Source organism: Molothrus aeneus, chromosome Z, assembly GCF_037042795.1.
Source record: "Molothrus aeneus isolate 106 chromosome Z, BPBGC_Maene_1.0, whole genome shotgun sequence".
NCBI classification, from domain to species: Eukaryota; Metazoa; Chordata; class Aves; order Passeriformes; family Icteridae; genus Molothrus; species Molothrus aeneus.
The window spans coordinates 13,590,222-13,603,705 of NC_089680.1; the positions used below are offsets into that span (position 1 = coordinate 13,590,222).

The 13,484-nt window shown below is 40.3% G+C and overlaps 1 protein-coding gene across 1 annotated transcript in view; it reads left to right on the forward strand.

Annotated features, from left to right (window-relative positions):
* Nucleotides 1-9,564: 9,564 nt before the first annotated feature.
* AUH (AU RNA binding methylglutaconyl-CoA hydratase) overlaps nucleotides 9,565-13,484 on the forward strand; it is a 113,143-nt gene continuing 109,223 nt past the window's right edge. Inside the window, exon 1 of the mRNA XM_066568877.1 lies at nucleotides 9,565-9,605. The gene's annotated coding sequence lies outside the window, so the exon portion shown is untranslated. The remainder of the gene's footprint in view (nucleotides 9,606-13,484) is intronic.

Sequence of the window (13,484 nt, forward strand, 5' to 3'; positions counted from 1 at the left end):
AGATTCAGTAATAAAACACTTACTCTTTGTATATCCCTATACATTTTTCCTTTTATGTTGTTATCCAAGGTTTAGTATCTGAACAATTTTCTTCTTCTCCAGTCAGTTTTTAAAAAAATATTTGATAGTTTTATGAAGTTCTAAGTGAATTTGTAAAATCAATCACTTCCATGACAACAGACTGATGCTTTAAACACAGGGTTATGATGAATCCAGCACAGGATTGAGTAAAAGGGAAACAAGATCATGAGCAAGCAAGATTTTATTAGACTCATTAGGGTCTAGATTTCATTAGATTTCATTAGACTGTTAAAAAAGTGGAGAAAGGAATATAAATGCTGAGTACACTTCCACTTTTTAGCATTAAAATTCTGTGTGACGGACCATATAGTGCTTATTTATTTCAGATGTTTACAATATTTGATGTAACCTCTGTGGAACTTAGACATTGCCAAAAATTCCAGACACATTCATTAGTCTTATTCATGTGTACTTAACTCAAAACATGGTGGTTTTCATGACTTGTCACAGTGCTCTATAGGCTCAGTAGAGGTAGTAGGCCCTCACCATCTCCTGAAAAATCATGCTGGGAACATTTCAGGCTTAACTTTGAAAAACTGGAACACAGGCAACTGTTTAGAAATATGGCTGTAGATTAATTTGTCTTAGTAAGTTTTTGTTACATGCAGGTTACATACAGGTTTTGTTTTTGTTACATGCTTAATATAATGAATCAAAAAAAGCACTTATTTTAAAAAATCTTTTTAGTTCAGCAAAATCCAATTTACATAATGAGGTCTGTCTTCTGTAAATAGCACTCTCTGTAGCTGAATTCTGTTGTTATGAAGGACCTTGAGTATAATGCAGATAAACACATGGATGTAGATTTCTGTTGGGTCAAATTCCTACTCTTTGTTTTCCAGACTAAAGAGCTACAAGTGACATAAGAAATTTAAGTAAAAATCTCATTTCAGGATCAAAGCAGACTTCAGTGGTTCCACCTCATTCCAATCTGATCCTACAGTGCATACAATTGAAACTATACTGACAAGATTCACAGTAACACTGAGGAACCAGAAGCTGTGCTGATATCAAAACTACAAAGAAAACGACAAAAGTTTTATTCTGTGGTGAATTTTAAGTTTCTGTGCTGTGGCTACTGGGAGGATTGTGTAGTCTTGCTCTGCTCAAGATGCATGAATTCAGAGAAGTATAACATATTCCTTGTGAGTTTCGCTGGCAGAGGGAGCCCAGATGAGATAGTAGAAAGATGCTGAGGATATTCAACACCTCCATTGCAAAAAATATCAATATTGTCATGATTAGAGCCCGATTAATACATGTATTAAGAATAATATGTAGAACTGTCCCAATATACCCAATCGTATTAAATATATATTTCAGTTTTCAGTGTTTACTAGCTCTTCCGAACATCTTGGGAACCTTTTTTTCACTAAGTAGTTTTAAAATACTGTTTCATAAAATAGAAATGCCCCATTCTTGTTTATACTTCTACTTCTTTCACCTGTTGGTAGACTGCATCTTCCACAGGATAATGGCATGTCTGAAAGACTCCAATGAAGAGGAAAATCATATTCTTAACTTTTTTCCCAGGTACACTGTTGAAACAGCACCTATGCTGCAAAGTTTCTGAATGTTAGGGGCCATTTTTGAAGCAGAAGGCTGTGGGCAATATTAGTTTAACATACTGACTCAGTCTAGAAAATTTGGTTTACATTTTTTTAAGTCTTATATATGGTATACTGTATTCTGCTTAGCAGGTAAAACATACTTCATCATGCACAAAGGAACAGGATTGTAATTTCACCTCCGACATAAAATGATATACACAAAAAGATACATCATCTAGAAATAACATGCTATGAGTTTGCAAACAAGTGGTGTGTTTTTTGGTTTTTGTTTTTTTTTATGTTTTCTTTAATTGATGTTTAGCTTTAAAAAATTGCAAAAATTGATTCATATATGAGATCCTATTATTTACAGAACTACAAAAACAAATTCCTTATGGAATACTGTATTAAGCAAAGTGACACAGAGTCCCCAAGCAGGTGCAAAGGAGAACTGCTTTATTGCAAAAACCAGGCCTTTTTAAGCAGTTAGCTGGTTATCAGTTTACATAGTTCTAAGGCACAACCAATCACCCCTATGATGTGGACACAGGGCAGTGACGCAGCTCGTCTCTCTACCCCTATTCCAGCTTAGTCACTCTCCCATAGCTCCCTTCCACTTAGCCTAAGTAACAGGCTGAGCCATGATTTTACAAAGGTAACAAGGTCCTTATTTTATATAGCCCTTACAAGGCTTTACCTACATGGAACAGAATGCTAAGAAATTAGAAATCTGAAAAATGCTTTGTTGGAAGTTCACTGGCTGTTGGTGAATAACTCTGCACTGATTCTGTGACCAGGCACATAAGTGCATGCTAGCCAGCTAGTGCATATTTTTCTTTGTTTTTCATATGCTTTGTTTTTCATATACCAATTGCTAGGTTCATTGCTCTTGATCTTAAGGACCCTGCTTTCTTACATAGGCAAGTGATTTACAATGGGATGATTAAATAGAAGAAATGTTATGATGAATCCATTTTGACAGAGTCCTTTGCTTACATAGTTTCCCAACTCATCTAGAATTCATGTGAGATGTGAAGAATGTGATTGTTTAACCTTTGCCCTCTCCTGCAAATTTGGGTCATAAAGTCATGCAGATTCTTTGTGACAATAGAAGAATTCTATATGGGACTGAATTTGCTTTCACTGAAAATGCTTATTCAGCTTATCAGAGTATCTTAATTGTATCAGTATGTAAAGAATAAAGAATGCAGAAAAATATAGTTAAGGGTAGAGTGTAAAACATAATTTAGTCTAATGAAAATGAAGAGAAGATCAAAAAAGATTCCAATGTTTTCCCCATACAATGTGAAAATCAATGTGAGGCATTCTCTAGAAAGAATGCAATGTATTCAGTAAAACTCTGCACAGCATACTGTTAATCATAAAAGACTAAAAGGGAAAGGTAATGAACACAAATGCATTTTTTATCGTAAAATGTAAGCTTACATTTTTTAGAGTGATTTGTGCATAATGCATAATATTTTTCAAGCAGTAACTATGCAATTATCTTCTTTAAAAATGCTGCAGTTTTTAGCAAAAAAGTGAACAATACCTTAAACTTCATGTATTATCTATAGTACAATGACTGCAAGCTGAGTTTTGTTTTTAGACACGCCCCCAAAAAAATTTAAAATAAAAGAATTAGCTAAACAGAAAGGAAATGTAATTATGGTATTCAGAAATACTATGATGTAAGGTATACTTACATCATATGCAGAAATTATATGATGTAAGGAAATACTATGATGTAGCATACATCTTAACTCTTGGCCTGCTCATGGAGAGTAATAAAGAATTACAGCTTATAAAAACAGGCTATGTAGTGTTTTTCATTTTTCTGTTACATTTTTTTACATTACTTGAGCATAAAACACCAGGCTTCTCTTAGCTCCTCATAGTGAGCTGGCTTTATGACAAATGTATTGCTTTCAAACAGAACAGAGGTTCTTGGTAACTTCTCTTCACTAGAAATCACATTACATGAGGACAGAAGTATTAAAATATTTTTCATCTCCTCATTGTAAAGGTGATAGAAATTTTTAATTTGTTTCATTGAGAGTTGTACTTGAATGTCCCTTATTACTTTAATTAAAAAGTGTTTAAAAAATATACTTCAAATTAATTTCCCTTTTTATTTCACCAAATGTTTGCGTAGTTGAAAACCTCACTCTCTGCATTTAGATAATGTTGATGGTTCTGTTTTGATGAAGATAGTATTTGTTTGTTGCGAAATGGTTCTTTCTGTGGGCTAACACCTAGCTCTATTTTATCCTTCTTGACATCACAGATTTGACAATATTGACTGTCTCCTTAGCAGCAGCCCTGATAGCCTTTCACCACAGATAAAAGTACCCTGATAAAATTGGGAAATCCATTTTCTACTAGAATTTCATGTCAAATACCTTAAATCAAATGCTGATTATATTAGTCGTGTTCTCCCTGGTATCGGTGCTTCTTGTGCAGCTTCCACTGACCCATCTATATACTACAGGAGAGCTTGCCCTGCCTGTTGCCAAAGCAAAGATTCTCTCAGCACAGTTAGTATCACTGTTGGCTCTGGAGTTCTTCAGAAGGATATAAATAAGAAAATGAAGTATTGCTTCAGACAAAGGTTTGCCTGATCACGAAGAAAAGAAATTATTTTAACAATCTTAATAGAACGGGGTACATCCACTGTAAGAAAAGTACTAAATAATGTTAGATTGGTTTGCAGTTTGCCTGAATGCATAGTTATTTAGCTGGCTCAGTAAATCTTCTGATGTGTTGAGCTACTTTAAAAACACGAGAAAGCTTTTTAAAAACTTTGGTGGAAGGAGATGTATCAGCATGCACATATTTAAGAGTTGTACCTACATATAAATATATATGTTTTTAAGAATCTTCATTGTCTGTAAATTCTCTGTTTTCAGTATCTGTGTTTATGTCTAACTTCATAAAAACATTTAATGTCCTTTAGGGATAAATTGTGCACTCTGTCTCAAAGTAAAGCATTCTACAAATTTTATTTAATAAATATCTGCTCAATTCCAGTTTCAAGTACCTAAGGGCCTCCCTAGGCTTTGATCTTCCACTATTACAGAGCTGTAGCCCTGTGACTGCTAGTGCCAATTTACTCATGGAAGAGGCCTTGCTCAGCATGTTTGTGTTCCTGTAATTGTTTTAGCATTACGTCTTGTTTGCGATCTGAAGAGAATGGCCCGACAATTTTGGGAAGTAGGATTTTAAGAAGTCCCTGTAATTGGCTCACATATGCCATGCACTTTTCCATTATATTAATCCAATGCAGTTGTCTCTATTTTCAAGATGAAGGAGTATATGCACAAATAAATGGGGCCGACACTATTCAAAGCCAAAATCTGCTCTGTGCTCCAAGACATGAGCGACACACGGTAGAGCTCTTAATAACATGTGCTGGAGCTGGGTAACTAGTTCCAAGTAAGCAAGCTTGTAAGGATACCCAAGTAAATTAAGTTTAGTAGGAGTAATTCCTGAAGAGAAAAAATAAGTTGTAAGAACATCTTAATATCTTGGCATTACAGTCTTAAAGCTGCACTGAGAAGAAAGAAAACAGACAATCTAAGGAAACAGCTGCCTGCAAAACATATTGAATAGGCTTAGTGCCAAAAAGGGAACATGCTGTGTGTGCTATATGCTTACTAATAATAAATACATAACAAGGGTTATGTCTTTCTCATTATCAGTTTGAAAATATCAAAAAGGTTTTACAAAAAGTTAAAAATCAAGATTGGTAAGGCAAGGGTACTAACTGTATAACACAATAATCAGAAAAATCCTGCTGTTGATAAAAACCAAATATGTGAAAACTAGAAGAGACAAATGCTTCTGGTGGGTGGTGTGAAATTGAAACAACCTTTGCAAACCAACTTTAGAGGACGGATAGCTGACGGATCTCATTCTCAAATATCACAATCCCTTTACAGAGATGATTACTTTTCAATTCAGAAGACAAAGGACTTAGTTTGAAAAGCCAAAATTGGGTGCTACATTTTCCTCTAAAAATTGCTCCCTTTTTACTTTACCCATTGACACTGATAGGCTCATCCAGAGAAAATGAAAGCATTTGTTATACCGCATCTACATACATCAATGTAAGGAAATTAGAAGATCTTAGAACTAGGTGAGACTCCTTTCCCATATTACTGCTTCATTGTACATACCATCTGAACCCTTTAATTGTTCACATTAAAGCTGCATATTATATAAATACACATTCAATTATTTTTCTCTCTCATTTCAAATAATTTATTAGCATTTTTAATAGCACTAGATCCCTAACTGAACATCTACAAGTAGTTTCACACTCTTTGGTTTTAGGCACTTAATTTAGATCTGAAGTTTAGAGATCACATGCTTCTGTCACACCTAATCAGGAGTGAGATTGTTCCTCTAGAAAATGAACCATGGCAGGTGCCATGCACCAACACATGCAGAATAGTATTTTGAAGAAACTTCTCTCCACAAACCACATAAACAGTCTCCCAATTTCTGTATCTCTGCCCCGTGCTGTGTAAACTGCAACAGCACTGTCCTGACCACAAGCCTCAACCACCCCCCTCCAGATTATATTATCAAACAAAGGCCATTATCAGGCTACCAAAGGGGCTGCACATTTCACCTGCCAGTTTCAGTCCTGTACACTGTGAGAACCTGTAACCTGATGTAAATAAGCTTTTCAAGGTAACTTCAAATGTAACATTAATTAGGGTGAAGGACCTTCAAGTTTTCCCCTTGGATTAGACGATGACTGAGGGACCGTACTAGAAGCTGAGCTGAGTACAGAGAATTTGGTGAGCTAGTCTCCATCTACACTGGTTCTACTTTCATTCCCTGCTTCTGTGGACATAAGGGAGGCTGAAACAAGATTTATTATAATCAGTTTATTTCACCCATCACCAAGTATCAACACTTGGATATCTGTGTGTAGCAGCAGCAATCGGGCTACCAAGTGTGATATGTTATTTAGGTAGTTACTTACAATTGTTGTCCAGTTGTTCCATTTTTTAAAATTAGGATATATCTTTAAATAATAATCTCCATGTCAGCATACTTTACCTTTCATGTACTGCTATGACCCCAAATCTGTGTTTTAGAAGTAAACTACAGTGAAAAAATCAGGGAACAAGAGAATATGGAAAACTTTGAGTCCTGAATTATGCTTGCATGTCAGGGAGTGGGAGGAATACACAGTATTACAAAATGCAGTGTAGTATTAAATGACTGCAATAAACCACACATATGCCTATCATATCATGCAGTTTTTCACATTAATAGAGAAAAAATAAACAGAAATTAAATTTTCCTTTCACTTCTCACACAAAGAAAGTAAAATCAGACAGTAGCATGTAAAAGAAAATTGCATTTCCAAAATTCTTTGTTTTAAAAATGACTGGGTGTTTCTACAATGGAGATGAATCTGTTGGCTTGACTGCACTTATTGACCTTTGTTCAGAAACGTGTTCACTAGTTCTTCAGTCTGGGAGCCACTGCATATGACTAAATGTCTGCCTTCAGCTTCAAGACAACATTACGACGTGGCAGTGAATTTAGTTCTGCTTTTAATGCCTTTTTATCTTCTGCATCTTTTAGAATAGTGCTGTCTCTCTGTTTCTATTGATGTAATTCGATGATGTTTCAAAATTCCTTCCCATAAACTAAAATGTTCTTTAACTGCAAACAAATTTTTTTTATTTCTTTCTACTGGAAGTCTTTGGCATACTGCGGGCTCTACAGTGGAAAGGGCTGTGAATCACAAGCTATCACCCTGTTTAAACAGTAAAATGTAATAAATGCCTATTCCTCCCCCCACATGCACATTTGCCCTTCATGGTGCTCCACACGAACAAATAGGACATTATTTTTAGACTTTCACTTCTCCAGAAGGAAGGCATGGAGGAGCTGCTGAGCAACCACATGAAGGAATGCAGTTGCTAGTTCTCCAAAACAGCCACCAAAATGGCTCCACCTGAACCTCTGCTCTGATGCAGTACAGCTTTATTCCCCTGATTAGGTAATACTGAATGATGAAAATGGCACTGCGTAGCTCAAAGGCATGATTTCACCTCTCAAGGGCTAATTTGAAGGAAATAAACTCGAAGAAGACAAACTTCACAACTTTTAAGAGCCTCATCACTGACCTGCATTAACTACAGATATAACAACCTTTGCCAGGCCCTGTGTAAGGAAACAAGTCAACTTCTTTTATATCTAATGCATGTTCTGGCTCAACTAAATTGTTATGTTATTAACACATGGATTGCTGAAATCTCAACCATTTTGAAACAGGTCATAGCAGTCTTGAATCATGTGAAGTCACAACAAAACATAGCAATTACCTTCAACCTCCATTGTTACTGCTTTTATTGTTTGACTTGTTTCATGCTGGTATATCTGCTGGTGTGAATGGAAGGCAAAGCAGACACCATGGCAGCGTTGCTTAGAGACCTAAACTCAACTCTAAACACCAAGGCATATTAATTTGATCCTTAGTTTTGCAACACAGTGGTGATTCTGAGAGCCCCAAAACAGGAGGATGGCCAATTCAAGCAGTCTTTTATTGCAGCATACAGAACCATGTGCTACCTGATTTCTGTTATTAACCATAGCTCTTTTCTTTGTTCAGTCCTGATGCCACAACCAGGCCTTGGCATGTCTGATGTGGGGGAAGAAGCAAGTGCTGCAGAGTTCATGAGTGCTCATTGTGGTGCCACCACACATAGCACAACAAAGCCTGAACATGTTACCTTTAAGGTGGGATGTTCTCAAGTTCACTGCAAATAAATGTGCTGCACAACTTCCAGCAGTATCATAAAGCCCTGATGAAACTAAACATCTGCTTTTACTGATGAGAAATTTGTCTATGGACCTGCATATTTCAAAGTCTGTGTGAGAATCACAGAATGTCAAGAGGTTGGAATGGACTTTAAAGATCATCCTGTCCCAACCCCCTTCCCATGCCATAGGCAGAGAAATCTCCCACTAGACCATGTTGCTCAAAGCCTTATTCAACTTCAATGCTGCGAGGGCTGAGGCACCCACAGCTCCTCTGGGCAACCTATTCCAGTGTCTCATCCACTGTCACAGTGAAGGACTTCTTCCCAAAATCTCACTTAAATTTCCTCTCTTCATTTGTACCCATTACTGCTGGTCCTATCACTACAGAACCTGATGAACTTCCCTTCAGATACAGGAAGGTTGCTATGGGGTGTCCACACAGCCTTCTCTTCCCCATCTCTTCACCAGGCTTCACCAGCCACAGCTCCCTCCCCCTGTCTTTGTAGAGGAGGTGTTCCAGACCCCTCATCACCGTCATGGCCTCCTCTGGACTTCATCAGTTTCTTCTCCTTCTTCTGCTGGGGATCCCAGACCTGGATGCAGTGCTCCAGGTGGGGTCTCACCAGGGCGGAGCAGAGGGGCAGAACACCGCCCTGCTGCCCGCGCTGATTTTGACGCGGCCCAGGATGGGGCTGGTTTTCTGTCAAGTTTCAGATCTCCCCTGACTGACAAGCCTTTTCCCCAGCCGGGAAAGGGCCGACGCAGGAGCCGGGCCCGGCCGGGCCGAGCCGCCCCCTCCTCGCGACCCCGGGCGGCGGCGGCGGCGGCGGCGGCGGCGGCTCGAGGGGAGGGGAGGGGGGAGCGGCGCCCCGTGCGTGCCGCAGCCGGTCACGTGGGCGGCGGGACCGGGGCCGGGGCCGCGAGAGGCTGAGGCGGCGCCGGCAGCAGCGATGGCGGCGGCGGCGGCGCTGGGCGGGCTCGGCCTCCTGCGCGCCCGGCTCAGGCTCGCAGCCGCAGCCGCCGCGACCTCCGCCCCCCTCGGCCGAACCGGCCACCGCGCGCCCCCGCTGCGCGGAGGCGTTGCCGCCGCCGCCGCTCTCCCCTCGGCCGGGAGGAGCTACGGCTCCCAGGCGAAGGAAGAGGAGGAGCTGCGCGTCCGGTACCTGGATGATGAGCACAAAGGTAAGGAGGGAAAGGCGGCTCTGCACCTGCCGTCCCGGCCTGGCCGGGGTGACCCCTGCGGGGCAGAGAGAGGGCGGCCCTGGGGGAGCTGCCCGGCGGCGAGGGGCGGGAAGAGAGCGGTGGCTCCTCCTCCTCGTCACCGCGGCCGGGGTTGCGTCGCAGGGTGCTGGGAGCTGCCGATATGGCAGTGGCAGAACTGGGTCAGCTTGGTCCTTCTTGGCTCTTCGCGTAGAACGGCTCGGGTTAGAAAGAACATTAAATATTATCTGGTTCTAACTCCTCCGCCATGGGCAGGGACACCCCGTACTGGACCAGATGTGCTTAGAGCCCCATCCAGCCGGGCCTTGAACACCTCCAGGAATGGGGCATCCACAGCTTCGGTGGGCAACCTATTCCAGTGGTTCATCACCCTCATAGTATAGATTTTCCTCCTATTAACTAATCTAGACCTATATTCTTCCAGTTTGAACCAATTCCACCTTGTTCTGTTGCTACATGTCATTATAAATAGTCTTGCCTCATCTTTCATGTAGGCTCCCTTCAGGTACTGGAAGGCTGCGACTAGGTCACTTCCAAGCCTTCTCATTTCTACACTGAACAGTTCCAATTCTGTCAGCCTTTCTTTATAGGAGAGGTGTCCGATTCTTATCATCTTGGTGGCCTCCTCTGTACTCACTCCAGCAGTTCCATGTCCTCCCTGTGCTGGGACCCCAGAGCTGGATGCAGGGTTCCAGGTGGGCTCTCACCAGAGCAGAGCAGAGGGGCAGAATCCCCTCCCTCCCCTGCTGCCCACGCTGCTCTGGATGCAGCCCAGGACACGTTTGGCTCTCTGGGCTGGGAGTGCCCATGGCTGGGTCATGCGCAGCCTCTCAGCCACCAGCACCCCCAAGTCCTTCTCACAGGGCTGCTCTCCATCTGTCGGTGATGATACTGGGGTTTGTCCTTAACACTTGGTCTTGTTAAACCTCATGAGATTCCCATGGGCCCACTCCATGAGCCTGTCTAGATTGCTGTGGATGTCATGTCCTTGAGGTGTGTCAACAGCATCACTCCTCTTTTCCAGAGTACTGCAGCATGCGTACCATGTTTGGGAGGTACACCTCTGTGAACTGGCATGTGTTTGCCACTCTACTTGTGAGAAAATGAAGTTTATCAGCAAATGTCTGGAGTCATGCTGCTTCAGACATCAGTTTTGTGCTTGTGTGCAGGTGGCAGAGAGGGCATAAAACTGATATCCATGTTTTCTGTGGTGGAAGGTATGGCTTCAGTATTCTCTTATCTCATGCCATTCTCCTAGTAATCATCTCATCCTCCTTGCTTTTAGTGTTGTCAAGTACTACTCACTTTTTTTCTACTCAGCTATACCAAGAGTCTTATTTTAACTGGTTAAAAAAAAAAAAAGAAAATCTGTGCTCCTTAATGACGTGCAGCCACTGCATCACAGCACAGACACTTTGTACTTCCTTTTCTGATGTGATGCTCTCTGGATTTTGAAAGTGTTCCACTTCCTTTGGTGTTTGTCACTTCCCTCCCCTATGGATGCAGCAGGGCTAGGAATGGTGGAGGAGAAGTAAGTGCAAACTCTGTTCCTGAGGATTTATTTCTCTAGCCATGATAATTATACCTGCTTTTAGGGAGAGGGCCATAGTATAGGGTTTTGGTATCTGCAGCATGTGAATCTCTTTACATGGAGAATATATATTGGAACCACCATGTGTTGAGATGTACAGTTTAGTTTAGGTCTTTGAGCACATTAACTGAGCTTTTTCACACCTGCTGCCAATTAAGGCAAATACCTGTGAGTTGAGTATGCCTGTACATAGATTTGTATACATATACAGAGAGGTAACTTTAAAACTTTGAATTTTAGTATGAGCTTAGATGATTATTCTTTCTTTTTCAAGGGAAAACTGATGTTGTGCTTTCATCTGAGGGCAGGTTTTTGTCATTATTTAGGATTGATAGTAAAGATGATATCATCTGGTCCTGAAATTATCTTCTGTCTTGTAGTTCTGTTTCCAACTCTTTCCACTTCCTTTAAAATTTACTACTTTAGTCCTGTTTTTCCAGCTGACTCTGAAACTTGGAATTAGTTTAAAATATCTATTCAGATTTTTTTTTATTATTTTGAGTTAAGGAAGAGACAAGACAGGAGCAAAGAAGAGTTTGTAAAATGTTAGAAGAGTGTTTTTCTTTGTTTATTTTGTGCTTTACCAAGAAGTGGTAGAAAATACCACGATCTTACATAGTAATCAACTTTTATTTCTATTACACAACAAACATAGAATTAGGCAGTGTGTTTCAGCTGTTGAATTGGCTAGGAATCATTGTTTTTATAATGTTATGAAGATGTTTCATACTGAATATGTAGCCTAAAGCCCAAAACTTGGAGATGTTAAAGCAGCTCTTGCTATCATAAGAAAGGATTCAATCAGTATATTTTTAATTTATGAATTCTCTTAAGTGGAAGGAATTTTCTTTGGTATTGTCTTTCAGGACATAGAAACACACACTGTTTCTTAGAAAAAAGATAAGAACAAGGATGTAGAATTAGGCCAGAAGGAGACAATAACTTCATATGCCTTCTTCAGCAGCACAAAGAGCAGGCAGCATTTCTACAAAAGAAACATGGCTCTACTTCCTCCCTGTAGTGCTAGCACACACTCTCCTCCTCACCTTGTACACCAAGTTCATCTGTATTTTTCTGCTTACGGCATGTAATATCTCTGCTTAATGAGGACACCAGCTCTGTAAACACCCCTCTGGTCTTTCTTGCTCTTCTCTACCCTGACATTCCTTGATCTACCATTCGTGTTCTTGACATCCCCACATGGTACTCTGATGCCCCTGTGGCCTCATCACACCATCCCATTACATACTTCTTGACTTGGTGCATGCACACTCAGACCCTGCTCTCTGACTACCTTCTATGGCACATACATGCTTGTTGATGCTGTGGTTGTGCTCTTGCACATGCCGAGCATTTCCATGTTGCTCAGAGAGGACTGGATACTTGGGAGGAAGGAAAACTGGCTGTACCTGCCTCATGTACAGGCATGTGTCTTGTAGTGCTAGACAAATCTTTGCCTGTAGGCAAAGTAGCAAACTGTTCTGCTTCATATCACTTCCATGGGATTTGCGTACCCCAGGTCTTGGGAAGTTGTTAAACATGAAGTAAAATGAGACTATGTTTGCAAAGGCTAGTTATTGGAATTTTAACTCAAGGCATTCCAGCTTCCAAATTTGAAATCTGACCAGAACTAGAATACAAAAGGTGGGGGATTTTTGAAGAATGTGATTGAAAAATACCTGTATATTCTGCCCTTGTTGCAACTTGTGAGGCTCTTAGTGTCAGTTTTCTGTGAGTAAAGATGACTGTCAGTGTATTAATTTTTTTTAAATTAAGCATATATCTTTTACTTTACTTGAGATTCTATTTGATCATCACTAGGGCTGAAATGTATTACAGTTATTGACATTTCAGAACTTAGCCAAATTACATTAGTGATCCCATTACAAATTTAAATGACCCTAGTGCTTTGGATTTTTAAGTTATAGGTGCCATGGGGAGAAATATCTTTTTAGTCTTGACTCCAGTGTGACAGTGACACTTGCTGGAATGTGATATAAATATTTTTAAAATTTAGATTTTACACTAGAATGACTTCTTATGGTCAAATTTCCCAGCTGGTTTTGGTTCAGTTTAGACTAAGACAGCTTTTGGTCTTCATCAGTTGGAATTTTAATATACATGGAATGGGCAAAAACAAATACAGTCTTGGTTGAAGATGTTTGCTCAGAGGTTGGTGCGATAGCTAGCTGATAAATTGGAAAAACTCCCCATCCCTTTGCCGTGTTTAAAGCAAGGCTGAGCAGGTG